This window comes from Bos indicus x Bos taurus, chromosome 22 (genome assembly GCF_003369695.1).
Source record: "Bos indicus x Bos taurus breed Angus x Brahman F1 hybrid chromosome 22, Bos_hybrid_MaternalHap_v2.0, whole genome shotgun sequence".
Taxonomy (NCBI): Eukaryota; Metazoa; Chordata; class Mammalia; order Artiodactyla; family Bovidae; genus Bos; species Bos indicus x Bos taurus.
Genome location: NC_040097.1, coordinates 15,258,385 through 15,277,045, shown reverse-complemented (window position 1 = coordinate 15,277,045; position 18,661 = coordinate 15,258,385). Strand labels below are relative to the sequence as shown.

The window sequence follows — 18,661 nt, the reverse complement described above, 5'->3', positions numbered from 1 at the left end:
GTCTTGTTTGGGTCATGGATCCCCACCTGAAGAATCTATGGCTGCGAAGACAAGAGAAAGAAAAAGGAAGGCTATGGACTCACTTTACCAGAAGAGCCAAGATGTAAATTTCCCTCTGTGTATAGCTGGAGCTCCGGGCTTATAGTGTGTTAAGAACTTAAAGTATTGGTGGCATCTCCCTTTCTCCTTCCCTTCCCTTTTGGTCTTTCTCTCTCAGTTCCTCCCTTTTCCTCCATCTTTTTATCCCTCCCTCTCTTCCTCCTTCCTACCTTTTCTTGCTTCCCTTTCTTCCCTCTTTCCTGCCTTGTTTCTTCCGCACTTTCCGTGAAGTTGACCTCAGTCCTGCCAGGTTCTCTCTACTTGGTGGTGAAGGTGATTCCGATAGCTTTGAGTGTTCTTGGGTTTTTGAGAAGAGACAGCCCTCTCTCCCAGCAGCCACATCAGGCCTCTAGAGGGACTCTTATTAGTCCTCTTGGGATCATACATCCAGCCTCACTGGATGTGGGAGATGTAGTTTTCAAAGGAAAAAAATAGAGCTCTAGTCTAGAAGAGAGACAAGAAAGCTGAGCAGGTGAAAACGGTAGCCCTGCCATCACTTGGGCACACAAACAGAATCATCCAGAAAAATAGAACTGTCCATACAAGGGCTCCACAGCCTTTGTAGCTCACCTGTGGATTGCAGTGGAGGACCAGCTCCTGGTTTCTTTTTAAATTTGAGTTCCAGGAAACAAATGATTGACTCTTGCCATTGTTGCAATTAAATGGTAATTGATTATCAGTGCTAGACAGTCTATGTCATGTGACCAAATACCTTCATTTTACAGATGGAGAAACTGAGGTCCAGTCAGAAGTAGCTGATCCAGGCATACGTGGTAAGTTCACTGCAATCCCCAACTGTCCCTGGAGCTTCTGGGACAGGAGTCTGTGTCCCTGAAGACCCTCTGCAGAGGAGAGGATGAGACAGAGCCTCCTCCCTGTCGGCCCAGAAGACACAGACAAAATAGAATATTTTTTCTGTATTTCATGGATTCAGAGCTGCCAGGTATGCAATTTTCTCACAGTCAGGGACATTTGGGGGTAACCTGCAAAGTCATGTGTCCTTTTCTTTATGTTGCCTTTTTATGGAAAAAGAACTTTTGTTAGACAAGAATTTCTTACCTCGTAGAGCTCTCTGAAGCAGCCGGCTGGCTTTCAGGTCTGATTATATGAGGCCAGCTGGCCATCAGACGTAATCTCTACTCCTTTACACACAAACTTGTCTGTTTGGAAGAAAAGTACCAACTCAGACTTTGCAGGTCCACCTACCCTTCAGTTCCATCTATCTTTCAGTTCCATCCTTTTGCATGTAGATAAGCAAAAGGTTTTTTGGTTTTTTTAAAATCTTAAAAATCCACCTTGACTGCCCTGTATCTGTGAACTGCTGTTTCAAAAAGATTGGAGAGACTTTCTAAGTCTTGGGGTTGCTAACCCATAATAATAATCACACTAATAAGTAAACAGATAAAAATAATTGAACATGATTGTGTATTTGCTAGGAGCCAGGCCATGTCACCAAGGACTCATGTGCACCCACTCCTTTATTCCTGACAAAAGTTCCATGAGATTGGTGCTGTCACGACCCATGTTTCACAGTGAGGGGAATGGAGGCCCACAGAGATGACCAGAAACAGTGCATATTTATAGAGCACTCACTTGGTACCAGTGCTGTGCTAAATGCTGTGCGTCCATGAATTCATTTATCCTGACAGTAATCCCTTGAGGTAGGTATTATCCTCATATATTCCAGTGCTATTACTCTCCTCACCATACAGACGAGGAGAAGGAGGCCCAGAGACCTTCCACACCTCGCCCGGCGTCTCCTGGATGGTCCGTGGGTCGTGGAGACAGGCTTTGCGTGCAGTGCTCAGGAAGCTCTCTGCTCCGGGCCCCGGGTCAGGTGAGTGAGGGGTGTATGGGACTGGGGTTCAGATCCTCCCGGTATCCACCCAGCAGGGCTTCCGTGTCGCAAGGTTGGTCTCCAGCTCCCAGAGGCCGGAGGGAATTGGTTGCTTCATCGGTGCCACCCCTGGTCCTCGTGAAGAGAATGGCAGTGGGGCCCCAGGGAAGTCGAGCCACATGTGAGAAGAGAGTGGGGATGAGCTTAGCACGTCGGATTTTAACCTGCTAGTCCTGGGCCTCTCCTGTGTGTCCTGAGACCTCAGTGTCCGGGCGTCGGCTCCTGACCTCCTTGGGTGTGCAAGGGAGAGCGTCCTGTGACGGGCTACTGGACAGGAGTCCCCAGGCAGGCGAGGACCTCAGCGCCAGGATAAAGGGTGTAGATCTAAGTATGGTGGCCACTGGTTCTCAACTCCAGTAATTGACCTCCTGCTTGCCTGATTCTTACGATGTCAGAAGACAATATGTAGCTTGAGTTAAGTACCTTATACAATTAAAAAGGCTTACTGTTTTATTTACATAAATTTACTTTAAGGGAAAAAAAGCCTTCATCATAAATGAGAAAGTAGGGTTATTTTCCATACATAGCCATCACCAACTCTAAGGGCAAAAAAGTAAATAAAAAGAACGAAGACAAAGTTCTGAGGCTGAAGCTTTCCTTTTCTTTGGTGAAAAGGGAAACTGGCAAAGGTTAGAGATGGGCTGAACACAGAGTGTTTCTCTGTTACTGAATGGGAAGGGCTGAAGATGGTCAGGGAAGGGATATGTAACTGTGGCGGAAGGGTGTTTCAGACTGTGCCTGTGGACCGCCCTGTCATCATTTCAAGGGCTCACTTTGATCTCCGAATTTTAGGAAACCCTCTTGCAGCAACAAAAATGCAGAGATGAGTTTTTAGATAAACTTTATTTTTAATAGGCTTTATTTTTAGAACCTTCTTAGATTTACAGACAAAGTGAGCAGATAGTCCAGCGAGTTCCCATATAAACTTCCTTCCCACACAGATACAGTTTCCTCCGTTATCTTACATGTCACCTTGCATCCACGTGGTATACTGTCACCAAGGAACAGGCACAAATACACTGGTATTAACGGAAGCCTATTCTCCACGTAGACTTCTGTAGTTTTAACCTAAGGTCCCTTCTCTGTTCCAGAAACTCCTCCAGAGTCTACACTGCATTTAGTTGTCACATCCCCATGAGTTACACTCTTTGTTTTTGGTGATCTTGACAGTTTTGAAGAGTATGGGTCAGTACATTGTAGGTTGCCCCTCTCCTGGGATGTATGTGATCTTCTTCTCATGGTTAAACGAGGTATATGGGTTATGGGCAGAAGACCACAGAGATAAAATGGCACTTTCATTACATATCAAGGGTACATAGTATCAACCATGGTTTTTGGCTGTTTGCTGCTGACCTTGATGGATCACCTGCCTGAGGTAGTGTTTCTAGGGCTGCTCCACTGTAGTTACTCCTTCCACTTTATGATAGATTGTTGCAGTGCAGAGATAAAGGATCAAATCTCTCAGATAGAACTTTCTGCTGGAAGTGTAGAGAACACACTGGCTAGAGAAGAAAATTACTCTTCAAGTCTTTTGGATCAAAATTGTCTAAATCGCCAGTCCATTGACTTGGTCTGTTTTTGGACCAGTCAGTTTTCTCTTCTATTAGAGATGCCTTTGTCCCCTCTAGCCTTGCATCCCCCTGTTGAGTTACTTCAGCATCGATGGCAGGAGTGAGCCTTGTGGGTGGAACAGACCATTTCCCTGGTGCAGGGCAAAGCCAGCATTTCTGTAGGTTAAAAACAGATGCTGACTGTGCCAGTACTCTGGCTTCGCTTAGAAAGGACTCAGAAAAGAAACTTCACATAAATTCAAGACAGAGCCTCCATGTCTGCATAACTCACTGGATAAGGGTGTTATGGCTGTTTGAGAAGTGAAACATGAGTGCTTATTTGAATAAATTTAACTGTTGGATTGTTTTATTCTTTTGCAAGTACCCATCCCCCTCATTTGAAGGAATTTTGAAAGAATTCCTTCAAAAGTCTTTGAAGAACAAAAACAGAACACAAGACAACTTGAACAAAAATAAATATATGCAGACACATACACATACATGGCTTCATGCAGTGAACAGTTCACACGTAGTAAGTTTCAGGAGTGGCTTCTTCCGGCGGCTCACATGACTTCTTAATGTCCTTTTCTTGGTTTTGCTCCCTTCCTGGTATTCCATTCTTGAGCAGCCTCAAGGTTTCAGGTGAGACCCTAGACCCTACATCCCTCTCCCTAAGGGAGGAGTCATGTACTCTTCCCTGCTAGGTGTGGAGCCCACCTCAATCTTGTGGACTGAGAAAGGGGAAGGGATGGACGCCCAAACAAGAAAGGAAAACGATGCTGAGGAGGCAAACAGCAAAGGCACAGCCATGTGACGTAGTGACAGTAAAGCTTCGAGGCTGGTTTATTTTACCCTTGACTAGAGCCTTGACCCAGAAGGGAGCGACAGGATATCTGTTCTGGTAGAAACAGCATTAGACTGGAAATCAAGACATAAGTCAAATCTCTTATTTTATAACCATTTTGTTATGGCTGCTCAATGGTAGCCTGCCATTGTATAACTGCATGTACTCTCCATTTCTGAATCTAACCGGCAGAAATAACGTCTCTCTTAACTACTTAATATAGTATATGAGAAGATAAAATATGACAGTAAATGAGAAAATGTTTAGAAAAAATATTTTAGCAACAGAACTCTGTCCACAATTCTAACAAAGTCCTCGGATGACTTGTTTCAGTTCTGAGAACCAGTTTGCACAGAAGGTAGTCTTCCTCCTTGGTGGCTCATCTATACAGTATTCAGGCGAATATATCAAGTGATAGATTTTAGGATAAAAGCTGTTGAGAAAGAATTACTGCTATTTGCCATAACACAGAAGACTCTCCCACAGCATTAGGTGAAAGCAGATGAACACAAGAGAATACACTCTGCAATTCCATTTACACAAGGCTCAGAAACACACGAATTTCATCTGTGGGGTTAGAAACCAGGATGATGTTTAACCTTTGGAGGGTTTGTGCAGTAAGGGCACAAGAGAAGGTTCGTGGGATGCTGGCCATACTCTGATTCTTGACCTGGAAGTTGGTTACATGGTTATGTCCCGTTTATGAAAATTCATCAAGTGACATAATTTCTGTACTCTTCTGTCTCTATGTTGTTGTCGCTCAGTCGTGTCCAACTCTTTGCGACTCCACAGATGGTAGCCCGCCAGGCTCCTCAGTCCATGGGATTTCCCAGGCAAGAATACTGGAGCGGGTTGCCATTTCCTTCTCCAGGGGATCTTCCTGACCCAGGGATCAAACTCTTGTCTCCAGCATTGGCAGATGAATTCTTTACCACTAAGTCACCAGGGAAGTCCTCTGTCTGTATATCTCATTGAAAAAATTTATCCTATACAGGTTTAATGGCATTATGTATGAATCCAGTTTCAGATTGCAGAGGCTGGAAAACTAGGGCCTGTGGAATGAATTTAGACTTTGGATATTTCTTGTCTGACCAGCACTGTGTCTCAGGGTTCCTCCCATCGCTCCAGGGCAACAGTGATAGGCTGGGCGTCTGGGAACTTGGAGAAATGTTAGATGTACTTGCCGGTTCTCCACAGCCCTCGTTTCTGTCTCTAAAGCTACACCTGGCTAACTTCACCCCTCCCTGACCCCCTGAAGGTATTTGACTTTTCAGACTCTGGACAGGCTATAATCCTGACTCCATCAGAGCCCAGAAAGTGACCCTGGACTGGTTGCTCAGCCTCTCTGTGTCTGTCTTCTAATCCTAAAATTATAGTACATTCCCAGAAGGTTTTTTTTCTTTTTTTTTAACCAAGGATCAAATGGGCACGTAACACAATGCCAGCCATTCAAAGATTAAAAAAAAAAAATGGAAAGGATAACTATTAGTTGTAGTAATTTTTAAATAATAGAAATGTTTAATGAAATAAAATTGCTGATCACCTGTGGACTCCCAACCATTGTCTCACAAGGACTGCTGCTAAGCCAGTCCTTGTTCTGATCACATTTGCCATGTCAGTGGTTTCATCAACCATGTTTAATAACCAGTTACCAGATCTGGATATTGGGGGCTGTAAATTTCCCTGGTGACTGTTGCCAGTGGCAGGGAAAGAAAGACCTGGGTAATTACCACTTGTGTTTCCAGAAAACACATGAACTCAAGTCAAAATCAAGGGGTTTGGACAATAAAACATCAGGGTCTTAAAATGCAAGAAAGAGCTGCCCAACCTGTATGATAAGAAATGGGTGCCTGGTTAGAAAACAGAAAAGGGGCTAAGACGGGTGTGGCAGAACACCGCTGAAGCCTCTGCACTGGCAGGGCCTTTTCTCTTTTTCCTTCCCAGATGCTGCACACATCTGGCAGAATTCAGGCTTTAAGATAAGTCATGGGTTGGTTAGGAATCAGTACCTTTGCCCCAGCCACAACCCATGGCCTTGGTCTTCCGTGTTCCGTTAGTAATGCAGTTGCCTTTCTTTGTTTAGCATGGTTGTTTGGAAATGATGCGAGGCTGTTCAGTATCTTTCAAACAAGGTAGCTTAATAGGTTGCATGGAAATATCCCAAGACAGCAACAATTCAAGGACTTTTAGAAATATGCAGACACCATAACTCCAATGGAAAACGCTCAAGACAGTCCTTTGCAAGATGTTGGAGTTAGATGCAAAACTCTAGTTGAAGATTCTTTGATTTTTGAGCATCATGTTTTCAGTGTATGAGAAAAGAGGTTACAGTGGTTTTCAGGGGAAAATGTCTTGCCTTTGGATTCCCCCAAAGTGTTTCATTTCTTAAGAAAGAAGAAAATGGATAAACTTTAAGCCCCCCAACCCACCCCGCCTCCCGTGCAATCTTTATGTATCAGCAGGCTATCATTCCTATAGTAAGTTTGTTTAGATCAAGTTTGTGTGTCCAGAAGGAGCTGTCCACATCAGCACAGGACCAGGGGCCTGGGCGGGGGGCGGGGTTGGGGGGGTGGTGGGTGGAGTTGAGCAGATTGAGCAGTGATAGGAGAGAATTAAAATTTCTTAGGATGACCAGTTCCAAATCTCCTGGACTTCCAGAAATTATAAAAGTCATGGGAGAAAAATTTCTCCAAGAGTTTTGTTTGGTTATAGTCAAAGAAACTGAATTTCAACAAATCCAAGGTGATCACAGTGAATTCTTAAAGAACAAGCTCAGAGCATGGCATGTGGCCATTTTTAGGCGTATACTCAGCTGCTACCCAGCTAATGAAATGGCCCTGTTTTCTTTCTGATGACAGTGGTCAAAACTGATAACAGGGTAGTTGATTTTAAATTACCTAAGATTCAAGGAGGCAGTAAGAAATAAAAATTTGCTCCAGGTATTTGGAGGGGCAAGGCTGTTTGCACAACTGGACAAGAGAGACCGTTAGCAGCACTTTCTCCAGAGACCAGTTTTCTGTGCATATGCATCCTTGCAGTTGTTCACAAGAGCATGGAATCCTCCTGGCTCACCTGGAAGTGTTCTCTTTCCCTAACCTCTGACTTTGGTTCATATACTGTCACGGTCTGTCACCCACTATTAGAGGTATTCAGCTGAAAAGAATAGAGGGTATCTGACTGAAGAATGATAATAAGGGCAGGTTGGATTCCAGATTTTGTAAATCTCTGAGATAGTTTATGCTCCTCTTTTCTCAGTCTCAACAGAAGAGCAAATTGCAAGATGCTCCCCCATTCAAACCCCTTTACATGCTACAGTTTATCTCTGAAGGAAAGAAAACACAAGCAGAATAGCTTTGTAGGACAATTCTCCCCTTAGCCTCGCAAAACAGCAGTTGTAGGTACGATGAGACGTAACTGGGCTAGGCAAAACAGGTACTACCTTTGGAGCAGGGAGCTGTATTTTTCTTCAGCCAAATTTTGGGAAAATCTGATGTTAGTTTGGACATTGGTATTAAAACAGTCCATACAAGTTCGGGGAAACACAACTGCAGAAATCTTTAAAAGCCAGTCGTTTTTGTGCTGAGGGCATCAAACTGTATATTAACACACAGTGGTAACTAGCCAGTCATTCTGTGCATGTGTTTGGATTTTCAGAAGATAATCATTTCATGTCCAGGTCTGTCTCTGGCTCATTTGACCTTGGCCTAATTGCTTAATCTCTCTTAGCTTCAGGTTTTCTATCTTGAAAGTGAGAAGAATAACAACATCCAACCACCTATCTCATCCGGGTATTCAGTGGCTTAACGGGGTCATGTTTGTAAGGTCCTGGAAAACTCTCAAGAGAGAAAGTTCTACCACTTTTCCATTGTCGCCTGGTAATATTTTTGAGTCAGGTGGGAAGGGCTGCACTTAATGGGGCCTTTATTACAGACGGATGTTCTCTGCTTCCTTATAACTAGAGGACAGACACCTTAGCAGAACTTTCCTTACTGTGAAATCTCTGACTCTTTTGTCAACACAACAATCTGGAACTCCTGTGGTAATCCAAGCTTTCTCCTCTAGCTAAATAGTCTGTGGAGCTCTGAGGAAAGCACCATGATTTTATGGCCATAAGGAATTACCAGGACTATTTCTGCATCAGTAATACTTAGATTGACTTCTGGGGTCAAACAGGTGGGTTGAGTTCTATCTGTCTCTGCCACTTCCTGGCTGGGTGGCCTGAAGCAGATCTCTCAGCCTCCCTGTGCTTTGTGTTGGAAGCACAACCTTGAGGTAGAATGTTTGCCCCAGTGTGCAGCACATGGTAAGCTCGCAGAGACTATGACCTGCATTAACAGTGTGTATGTATGACCATAACTGCACGTATATATTCTCCAGGGCCATGAAGACTTATAATGAGTACAAGTCTCCAACTGAGCAAATCCTAACTCATTGGAGCTTGTGCTTAACTGGAACCTGGCTTGTCCTGATTCACAATAACCGCATTTTGTAAGTACTCTAGATTTAGAAAAATGGGAAATTAAAAGCAAACAACTCAGCATCAGGAGTTTATACAAATTCCTAGAGTGTAATTTTTTGTCAGTACTAATCTAGTTCAATCCCCTGAATTTCTAGAGGCAATAACCATAGAGCACTGCTCTGAGCAGATGGTGACTACAGCCATGAAATTAAAAGATGCTTGTTCCTTGGAAGAAAAGCTATGACAAACCTAGAGAGCATATTGAAAGGCAGAGATGTTACTTTGCCAACAAATGTCTGTATAGTCAAAGCTATGGTTTTTCCAGTGGTCATGTATGGACGTGAGAGTTGGACTGTGAAGAAAGCTGAGCGCCAAAGAATTGATGCTTTTGAACTGTGATGTTGGAGAAGACTCTTGAGAGTCTCTTGGACTGCAAGGAGATCAAACCAGTCAATCCTAAAGGAAATCAATCTTCAATATTCATTGGAAGGACTGATGTTCAAGCTGAAACTCCAATACTTTGGCCACCTGATATGAAGAACTGACTCATTAAAAAAGACCCTGATGCTAGGAAAGATTGAAGGCAGGAGGAGAAGGGGACGACAGAGGACAAGATGGTTGGATGCCATCAGGCCTCAATGGACATGAGTTAGAGCAGGCTCTAGGAGGTGGTGAGGGACAGGCAGGCCTGGAGTGCTGCAGTCCATGGGGTGGCAAAGAGTCGGACACGACTGAGTGACTGAACAACAACAACAACTGCTCTGAGCAGCTGACATCCACTAAGAAGGAACTACATGCCAAGCATCGTGCTAAACTCTGCAAATATATCTTCTCATTTAATGAGAAAATGCCAGTGAGCTAGGTGCCTTAGTAACCTTTTCACAGAGGGAAACCAAGCTTTAGTGAGGCTGTTATCCATCCATACAGTTATTAAATAAAGAAGACAGATGTCAATCCTTGACTCTGACTCCAGAGTCCTATTCTAACCTATTACTATCCAACATAAAATAATGTGAGCCATATATACCATTTTAAATTTGCTAGGAGCTATATATATTTATTTTAAAGTTAAAAAGAAGCAGGAGAAATTAATTTCAATAATATATTTTCTTTAATCCAATTTATCCAAAATATTATCATTTCAACATAGTCAGTATAGAAGTTCTTAATGAGATATTTTGTAATCTTTTGCTTTTTTCATACCGAGGCTGTGACATTCAGTTTATATTTTGCACTTGCAGCCCATCTTAATTTGGAGCAGCCGTATTGCAAGTGCTCGGCGGCCACATATGGTCCATGACCACTGCACTGAGCCGTGTGCCCTCACCCGCGGGCCATCATGCCTGAGTCTTTGAAGACCGTGTCATCCGGGTTTACCGGACTGTATTTATTGAGGAAGAAGATTTTCCTTTTTTCAACAAAGGTAACAAAAAGAGGAGGTTTAGAGTTATAGCAGGAGTTGAGCATGTTAATTCGTACATTCTCGGTTTGCTAAACAATTAATTTATCATCAAAGAATAGCTTTTTCCTGGAACATCCTGCTCACTGAGCTTTCACTTTGTCATATATAATATGTGTATTTATACAAGTTAGTATAAATAGAAAACCATTACATGAATGGAAGAAAGAATGTATTCACTACCATGTAATAGGAAGATCTCTTAGGCAGGGAAGATATATAAGCACCATAAAGGCAAGAACTTGATCTCGTTTTTGCCCAGCTCTGTAACCCTGCCTGTAGGAAAGTGCCAGGCATGCAGGAGGCGTACAAGAAGTATTCTCTGTAGAGCAAATCAACAAATCCACCTGGGGAAATGAGTTATTTCACATTTTATTCCTAATGGGCAGAAGGAATCTAAGTTCCTTCCTTCTCTCCCCTGAGTGGATTTTAATGCTCAAATGATGAGTTTATTTAAACCATGTATGTTTCCAAATGAAATAGCATCAGTGAGACCCCAGAAATTGGGGGTCTACTTTTAAAAGACAGTTGTTGACTTCCTCACAGAGAGTCCCGCATATGTCAGAGGCAGGTGTCCTGGGAGACGCTGGCATAGGTCGCAGGCTGCACCACCTGTCCCTCAGCCCTGAGTGTTTGGCCTCCAAGAGAACGCCCTCACATAGTCTCCCTGACCCAGGCCCCCGTGTATTCTCCGAGCATTCCCAGGGCCCTCGCCTGACTCACATGCACATTCGCCTCCCACCCCACAGGATTCCTGCACTGGTACTCACCCGCCCACCCCCATGGTTTCTTCCTGGTCTGACAGGATGTCAAGATGTTCTGTCTCAGGAGAACCTGAGGACAGTCTCACATCAAATCTTTACTTTTGAGGGGGCTGGTCCAAACCCCAGTAGCTAACAGGTATCCTTTAACCCTAAACCTGGCTTTGCCTTTCTAACTTAAAAATTAATTTCCCTAAAATGACCAAACACTGTTGTATTGTCAGAGTTCTTTGAACTGCAAGTGCCAAAACCCAACTCAAACCGATTTCACAAAAGAAAGGTGAGGAGGTTAAGATGGGCCTCAGGCATGGCTGGATCCAAAGCCTTCAACAAGGTCAGAAGGCCAGTGTCTCGTTTTGTTTCCATTTTAGGACACTGCTTACTCCTGTATCACCTTCATTTTCAACACTGCTTATGTCATGGGACACTTCCTAATCCCTTGCCCAGAAACCATATTTATAGCCAATCAGGGTTCTTGATCTTTGGGACTCATCTTTACCCAGCTGTGTCCTGGGGCCAGTTGCTTCACTGCTCCAAGCTCAAGCTTCCCTTCTGTGACATAGGATAATAACAGCCTTCAGCTCAGGCTTGATATCATGTCCGTAAAATGCTTAGCACAGACAAGAGTGAGTGTTTTAAGACAGAACTGTGGGGGATTCTGTTTCCCAGGAGCTAGGTAGTCAAGACTGGAGAAGAGAGACAGTTTACAAGTTCTCCCAACTGCCAATCTCAGGTGCAGAGACCAGCGTGTGTTTGTGCTCACAGCCTCTGGTAAGTCCACAGTGCTTGGGAGCCCTGGCAATCACATGGCCATAGGAAGGCCTGTTTTCTGATGGCGACCCATTAGGTCAAGTAAACCCGTCCTTCTTGCTGGACCTCCCCTGGAACTTGTAGAGTAGCCAGTCAGGAAGAGGAAAGATCCCCAGTGTTGAACTTTGGCTCTTAAGAGGCCAGAGGCCCAATGCCCTCACTCAGCAGCAGTAACAACAGATATGTTTACAGACACATTTAGGGGGCCTCCCTCTTATTCTAGAGCCTGTTCAGTTCTAGTGATTAATGTAAGTGGTCAATAACTACCTACTCACTAAAATGAACAAACCAACATGATAACATGACCCAGAACATACACTTCTGCTATGATGAATGATGCACTATAATGCTTGTTAAAGGAATAGTTGATGATCCACAGTAGATGAGCCATAAGTATTAGCTGAATGAGTAAGAAATGAATGACTGAAAGAAGAGTTTATCAGTCATGGTTTTGGCTACTACTTCCCGTATATATTAAGCTGATATTTGACTTGTTTTCTGTAGCTCAAATTCAGTCCCAACAAATGGATGATCTAAATTTAAGACTTGTTTTTATTTTCTGTTGTTGAATTTTAAAATAGGCGATGCCACCATATGGATCGAATTCCGTCTTCAAATGGAAAGAGATATTTTCAAACATCCTTGAATTGAGCATGCAGAATGAGGGCGGCATGATGCTTACATACCCACTAATCTCTGTTATGACATGTCTGCATGACGGAGAGGATCATACTCCTGGGTTGAGGAAAGGAGGGCTGTCCACAGATGACACGTGAGTGGAGCCATCATGTTCCTGTATATACTCGGTAGATATATGGACAGGCTGGAATAGGTAAATCTAATCCTTTGCCATTATTCATTTCACTTTCCTGAATTCTGTGGTATTTCCAAGGAGTGACTGCTTTTCTTCTGGGTTAAGTAGAAATCTTTGCCTAAGTCAAAACCACTTACTTTAAATACATTTGGAGACACCAGGATCTTTGGCCCTACGAGTGTTTCTCATGGTTTCAAAGTCAATGAATTGTCACTTGACCTTAACGGACACTTACAGAACACTGAATTACAGATTAAACTAAGTGGAGAAAAGAAGCTTTTCTCCAAAATTCACTGATCTACTGAGACAGATTTGAGAAGTCATAACAGTGTCACTTTATTGAGCACTGATGATTATAGTGGCAATGTATACAAAATTAAAGGGACTTGGGATTTCATTCTGCTACTTGGAATTATTTGTGGTCCCTTTTAAGGAGGTCAAGGATATTTGCACAGAAGAAAGAAAATCTTGTCAGAGCCACTCTGGTTAAAATTCAGCAAGATGTGCAGTTGCTATGATGAGTCAGAACATTCTTGAAAAGTTATTAATAAAAGATATGCCTCAGCTTCCTAGATATTTTTTTGCATAGGTTGGTATACCGAATAATTGACTAAATGCTAAAATTCTGTCCCTTTCATTTAGATATGTTGCTATTATGTTTCTTCTTACTAAAAAATGTTCTCCATCATTGGTTTGAAATTAAAAAATGAAGTGTCACATAGCTGAAAATAACAAGAAGAGATGTTCCTATTCTTAAGCAGTCTTGAGATGCCCAGGTGCACTGTTCTTCTTCAGGCAAAGCCCATCTTAACACTTACCTTCCAGGTAGGCTTTCTAGGTGGTCATGAAAGGAAGACTGTTCACTGCTTCTTACCTGGAAAGAACAGATTTGAGCTGTACTGGAATCTGCTTAGAACTGAATCTGTACATGAGCCGTTCTAATGAGATTGCATTCTTCCACTAACTGGTTTCACTGCTTGCTGAAGTCCAAAAATTTTGAAAAATAATTGCACTTTTCTAGATTTCCCTTCCAGAGAAAGGAACTTAGCTGAAGAATTTGAAAACCTACTCTGACATACCCAGGAGTTGGGCTGGGTAACGGGTTGTTTGGGAACAAAAGTAATTTTTAACAAGTGTAACCAAAGCAGATTTCTAAACCCTAATGCACAGATTTAGGCACATGATATTGAAATTTGTGACCAATAAATAAATAAGGCAACAATAAAATTCCAGCATTTTTTCCTATCTCTCTGAAGAGAAAGTCAGCTTCTTCTGTGCTAATAAAGGGACTTGGGTTCTACTGCAAATAGTTAATCAATATTCTCCTAAACCCAGAATCAAGAGATGCAGTGGCCCACAGAGAATGCAAACGGACAAAAAGACTCACCATGCCAGCTGCCTTTTAAAAGAAAATGCCAATTAAGGAAAAAAATCGCCTTTCCAAAGAAATGATATAGCAAAAGGGGAAGTAATAGAATACTGTCTTTCTTCACAAGAAACTATTTTTCTTATCAGACTCTTTCTGGTTATGGTAAGTCTTATATGGGAGAGGTCAGAGGGAAAGCGGGGGGCACATCTGGGGAAACAGGGAGACATTAAAGAATAGTTTTGCCTTTATAGGTTAAGTATATATACAGTATTAAACCCCTAATATTTAGTCATATTATCAATGCTCAGACTGATGCTTAGCAGTTATGCAGCTATGAGTATGGCCATTCATTCATTCTGAGCATTTTCTCTCAGCCAGTCAATGGAGGTTACAGTCTGAAAAAAGAGAGGATACGCCTGCCCTTCTAGTGCTTACATTCTAGCAAGGGGAAGCAGAAAACAAACATGCATGCCGATGAAACAAGATCATTTTAGACCAGGGTAGAACAAGAAAATCATACAGAGAACCACTGGCCGGGCGAGCAGGGCTTCTCTTAGGTTAATGCGTATGTTGAGGTGGTGACCTGAATGCAGTGAGGGGACCCAGGTGGGAGGAACAGCTTTCCAGGCAGAGGGAACAGAAAGTGCGGAGGACACATTGCGGTGAAGCTGGCAGGCAGGCCACCATGTTTAGACTTTATCTGGTAAACTGGGAAGTCCGTGCAGGACCTCAAGCAGGGGAGTGATGTGATCTGAGCCTCACCGAGAAGAGTGAGCCCTCATGTCCTCATCCCTCGCTTCAGGGTTAACACGGGAGGAACACCAGACCGAGGCCTTATGCAAAGAGCGGGAAATCCAAAGGACGCTGTCCAGACAAGGTCAGGATTCACGGTGAGTTGCTGAATGTGGATGCTGTGGTTGTTGATGGTGCTGCTGGAATGAAGGCAGGGAAGTCACGGCTTCCTAGCAAGCCAGAGAGTGAAATAAGGACCCATCTTTGACAGATCCATCAAAGTGAACTGGACTTGAATCCGGCTTTCCTGGTGTGGCTTATGGAGCTTACCTGAGCTCAGCTGGTAAAGAATCCGCCTGCAACGCAGGAGACCTCAGTGTGGCTTATTCCAGAGGTTTCCAGGTTTGGGGCATAGTGAAATGAATCAAAACATTTCAGGGAAAGACTCTTCCCACTAAGGTACACCTTTTGTGGAGCTGGCCAAGGCGAAAAGTGTGGGCACATTTGGGGAACCAGGGAGATAACCAAAAAAACAAATAGGTTTCTCATTATTTATAGGTAAAGTATGGTGGTTAAGCCTCTGTTATTTAGAGTCAGATTACCAGGGGTCAAACTCTTGGGTTTGAACACCAGAACTGCTTGGGTTTATAGAAATTGTGACCTCTTTGAACCTTTCTTTTTCTCCATATTGTGCAGATAATAACAAGATGTACCCTCATGAAATAGTAAAGATGAAACAAAGCAGTGAATTTAGAGTTCAGACAGGGGCTGATATCTGGTACATAAGAGGTCAATAAATGTTACCTGCAATTATTGCTATTATTCATTACTCACTATTATCTCAGCATTTATCACCCTCATCTATGTTGAATTCTACTGCACAGACCCAGTGGATCACATATAATTGTATCCCATACTTTTCTCTTCCCACACCTGCATCCATACCCTCCTCAGGCAACTCATTTGTTCCAGGATTTTACTCAGAGACCCAGGGATGCATATTCCTTGTGTTGAAATCACTGCAGCCTTCTTCTCCATGGCCAGATCTGGAAAGAGGCCTTTTGGACATGATCTCAATTGTGAGAACACTCCTAATATGTTCCATATTTACAGGTGAGGAAATCAGGGCTCAGAAGGGGAAGTGACTCCTGTAGAGTCACTAGGTCAGCAAGAAGCAGAACTGAGATTCAGACTCAGGTCTGTTTGACCTCAATGTCTTGTAAAACTAAAAAAAAAAAAAAAGCATCTATTCAACACCCCCAAATACCCCTGACACCCACACAGAAAGTACCAGTGACTTTAGGGCTCAAAATTAGAGAACTGTGATCAGGCCCAGCAAATAGAGAGCCCAAGGTTCTCAGAGAGACTCTCAGTCTGCCGGGCGTCACAAAGTGTCTCCCCGGCACCCCCCACGCCCTCCCATCCAGGCCAGTGGTAACACAATGTGCTGGTATTACTTTGACTGTGGCCATGTGGTGGTGAGCAGCCCTGAGCCCCTTCCGGCCTCTTTGTCCTGTTTAGTGCTCCATCTGTGGGCCCCTCGCCGGCTGCCCGGCTGGTCTTGACTCTGAGGTGGAGGAGTAAACATCTCGGGAATCTTTATTAGTTTATTTCAGAAGATGGAGCCTGTTTGTCCCTGGGGCCCGTCCCTTTTTTATGGCCTCCAGCCCTTCTTGACAAATTCTAGTGACTGGAGAGAAAACCGCTTTCTACAGCGGATCATTAAAACACCACCATAAACCCAGGGCCATAAAATATTATTTGCTGGGCATAAAAGGAGGGTAGATTTTCCCAGAATGACAGCCCAGCCCTGCTTTCTCCCACTGAGAAAGCCAGCATGGGGATGCGATCGTTCATAAATTCCTTATCTCACACTCTGTTTTGTGAAATAACCCTGGTGGGAGAGCAGCCAAAAATATTGATTTATTTGTTCCACAGGCTCAAAAGCATTTTTAATGAGTGGAGTATGGCGATGCCTTGCCAGTGTGTCTGCAGATGACTCAATCTGTATGCACACACCCAAATGCACACACACTTGGAAAAGGGAAACCATGGAGTTGCACAAACTGGAGGCAGGTGAGACCAGAATATCTGAAGAGGGAGGTGAAGGGGCATCCATTCCCTCCTTCTGGCTGGCTGCCTGTCTGCCAGCCAAACTGCCCAACACCCATGGTGGGGCTGCTGCTTACAACAGGGCCCGCTTTGCAGAGGAGAACCTGATTGAAGGCTCACAGTGGATTTCACAGTTGGTTTCCCTTGACATTTTTCCCTGGAAAGAATTCCTTCATCCATTCATGCATTCATCAGATCATTCATCAAACACTACCAAGCACTTACTAAGTACCAGGTACTGTTCTGAGCAGTAGAGTGAATGAGAGCCGTGGAAAACACTGTTACCGAGCTTACTGCATCCTCCTGGGGTATAATCTCAGCAGACATTATTAATGTCATCAGATAAAGTTCACAATCTTTTATCTGAACTCCTTGGGGACAGACTGATTTGTTGGAAATTTTAGAATTTTTTTTGAAAGATAAAATGGGGGCATATGATAATTTAGTTTGCAAATAGCCCCTGTGAGGTCTGGGGAAGTACCCAGTAACCCAACACCATTCGTATTTCTTCTGTGAAAAGTATGAACATTCACTTCAACTGGGATAAATTAAGACTCTAAATGATCTTGTCACAGGAGGTCCAGTTTCACCACCACAGGAGTTTGAAAACCCGTTTTCAGAGCTGCTTTTTGTAGAGGAGCAGGTAATGAGTGCCCTGTGTGCTGCCTGACCCTTGCTAAGTTCTCCATGAGCTCTGCTGTTCATTCTCGCTGCACCCCAGATTTTCAAGGTCATCTGTTTCATTTTTACTGCTTTCCTACCAGGTAGGTCATCATATTTCTGTTTCTCTTTGTTGTGTGGCGAGGTCATTATATTTCTCTGATTTTTGTTTATATTGTAACAAAATCAATATTTTTGTTATAGTTGTCATAGGTGTGTGTTTAAGAGGATTCTGAGAGGCTAAATGACATGTCTAAAGTTTCACTGTTAGAAAGTGGCAATTTTAGGACTGGAACTCCAGACTTCAGAGTTTATACTCAGCCATAACCCAGCTCTAGTGTCTTCTCCAGGACAGAAAAGACAGCAGAGCAGGAAATAAAAGTGCTGGGGCTGTGTCTACACACACTAACAAAGGCAGTGGGAGAGAAGCAGGCAGTTGTTCAGATAATTCAGAATATAACAAGTTAAAAAAAAAAAGAAGTTTGTGGTGAGGAAGCTGGTGTTTCTGGACTGATGATATGTGGGGGGCAAATTCTGCCAGTAGGATCTTGTAAACATTGGCCTCCAGCACTTGGGTGACGACCCCCACCAGGGGAACTGTGTTCTTGGTCAGCTTACTTCTGGCCACTTGTCAGAGCCTCCGTGGGTGAATTGGGTCTGTGGGGCATCGCTGGGGCACATGCCTGGGTTGAGAGTGTGCTCCCCACGGCCCGGATAAGCCAGGTTGCAACCACTGGGCCAAGGAACTGGAGAGGGAACTGCAGGGGCGGGGTGGGGGTGGGGGGGTAGGGGGGTGGGGGGCGGGAAGGGGGGGTGGCATGTCCAGCGGAGACCCCTCTTTGTTTAGACCCTCCCTCCCATGGGCAGATCTAAGGCTAGATTATAAATTGGAAAATAGCCCCCCAAGTGGTCAAGGCCTAGATAAGGTCTAGCGGAAAGGGGATTCGGGTGAATAGGCTGCGTCCCAAGGGGATCTAAGGTAAACAGCCCTTAGGTCTGCGCGCACCCTCGGTGAAACAAGCGAGTTTCATACTGCCATTTTGATGCGCCCAGCAGGTCAGGGCCTTGGAGGGGTGCAGTCAGCTAGGACAAGTC

The 18,661-nt window shown here is 43.8% G+C and overlaps 2 long non-coding RNA genes across 7 annotated transcripts; one reads left to right on the top strand and one right to left on the bottom strand.

Annotated features, from left to right (window-relative positions):
- The first annotated feature begins 249 nt into the window (after window positions 1–249).
- Window positions 250–18,328, top strand: LOC113880575. 6 transcript variants are annotated; one of them, XR_003507773.1, is made up of 6 exons: window positions 250–1,936; window positions 8,768–8,878; window positions 10,091–12,651; window positions 14,029–14,224; window positions 14,865–14,952; window positions 15,066–18,328. It is a non-coding gene; the product is annotated as an uncharacterized LOC113880575 (long non-coding RNA). The 6 variants fall into 6 exon arrangements; XR_003507775.1 differs by lacking the exon at window positions 250–1,936 and having other exon boundaries at window positions 5,283–8,878; window positions 10,091–10,272; window positions 12,461–12,651; XR_003507774.1 differs by lacking the exon at window positions 250–1,936 and having other exon boundaries at window positions 5,283–8,878; window positions 15,066–15,907; window positions 16,733–18,328.
- LOC113880577 lies at window positions 9,938–15,054 on the bottom strand. The gene is made up of 2 exons (XR_003507781.1): window positions 14,825–15,054; window positions 9,938–13,567 (listed from the first exon to the last, which is right to left on the bottom strand). It is a non-coding gene; the product is annotated as an uncharacterized LOC113880577 (long non-coding RNA).
- Window positions 18,329–18,661: the final 333 nt, after the last annotated feature.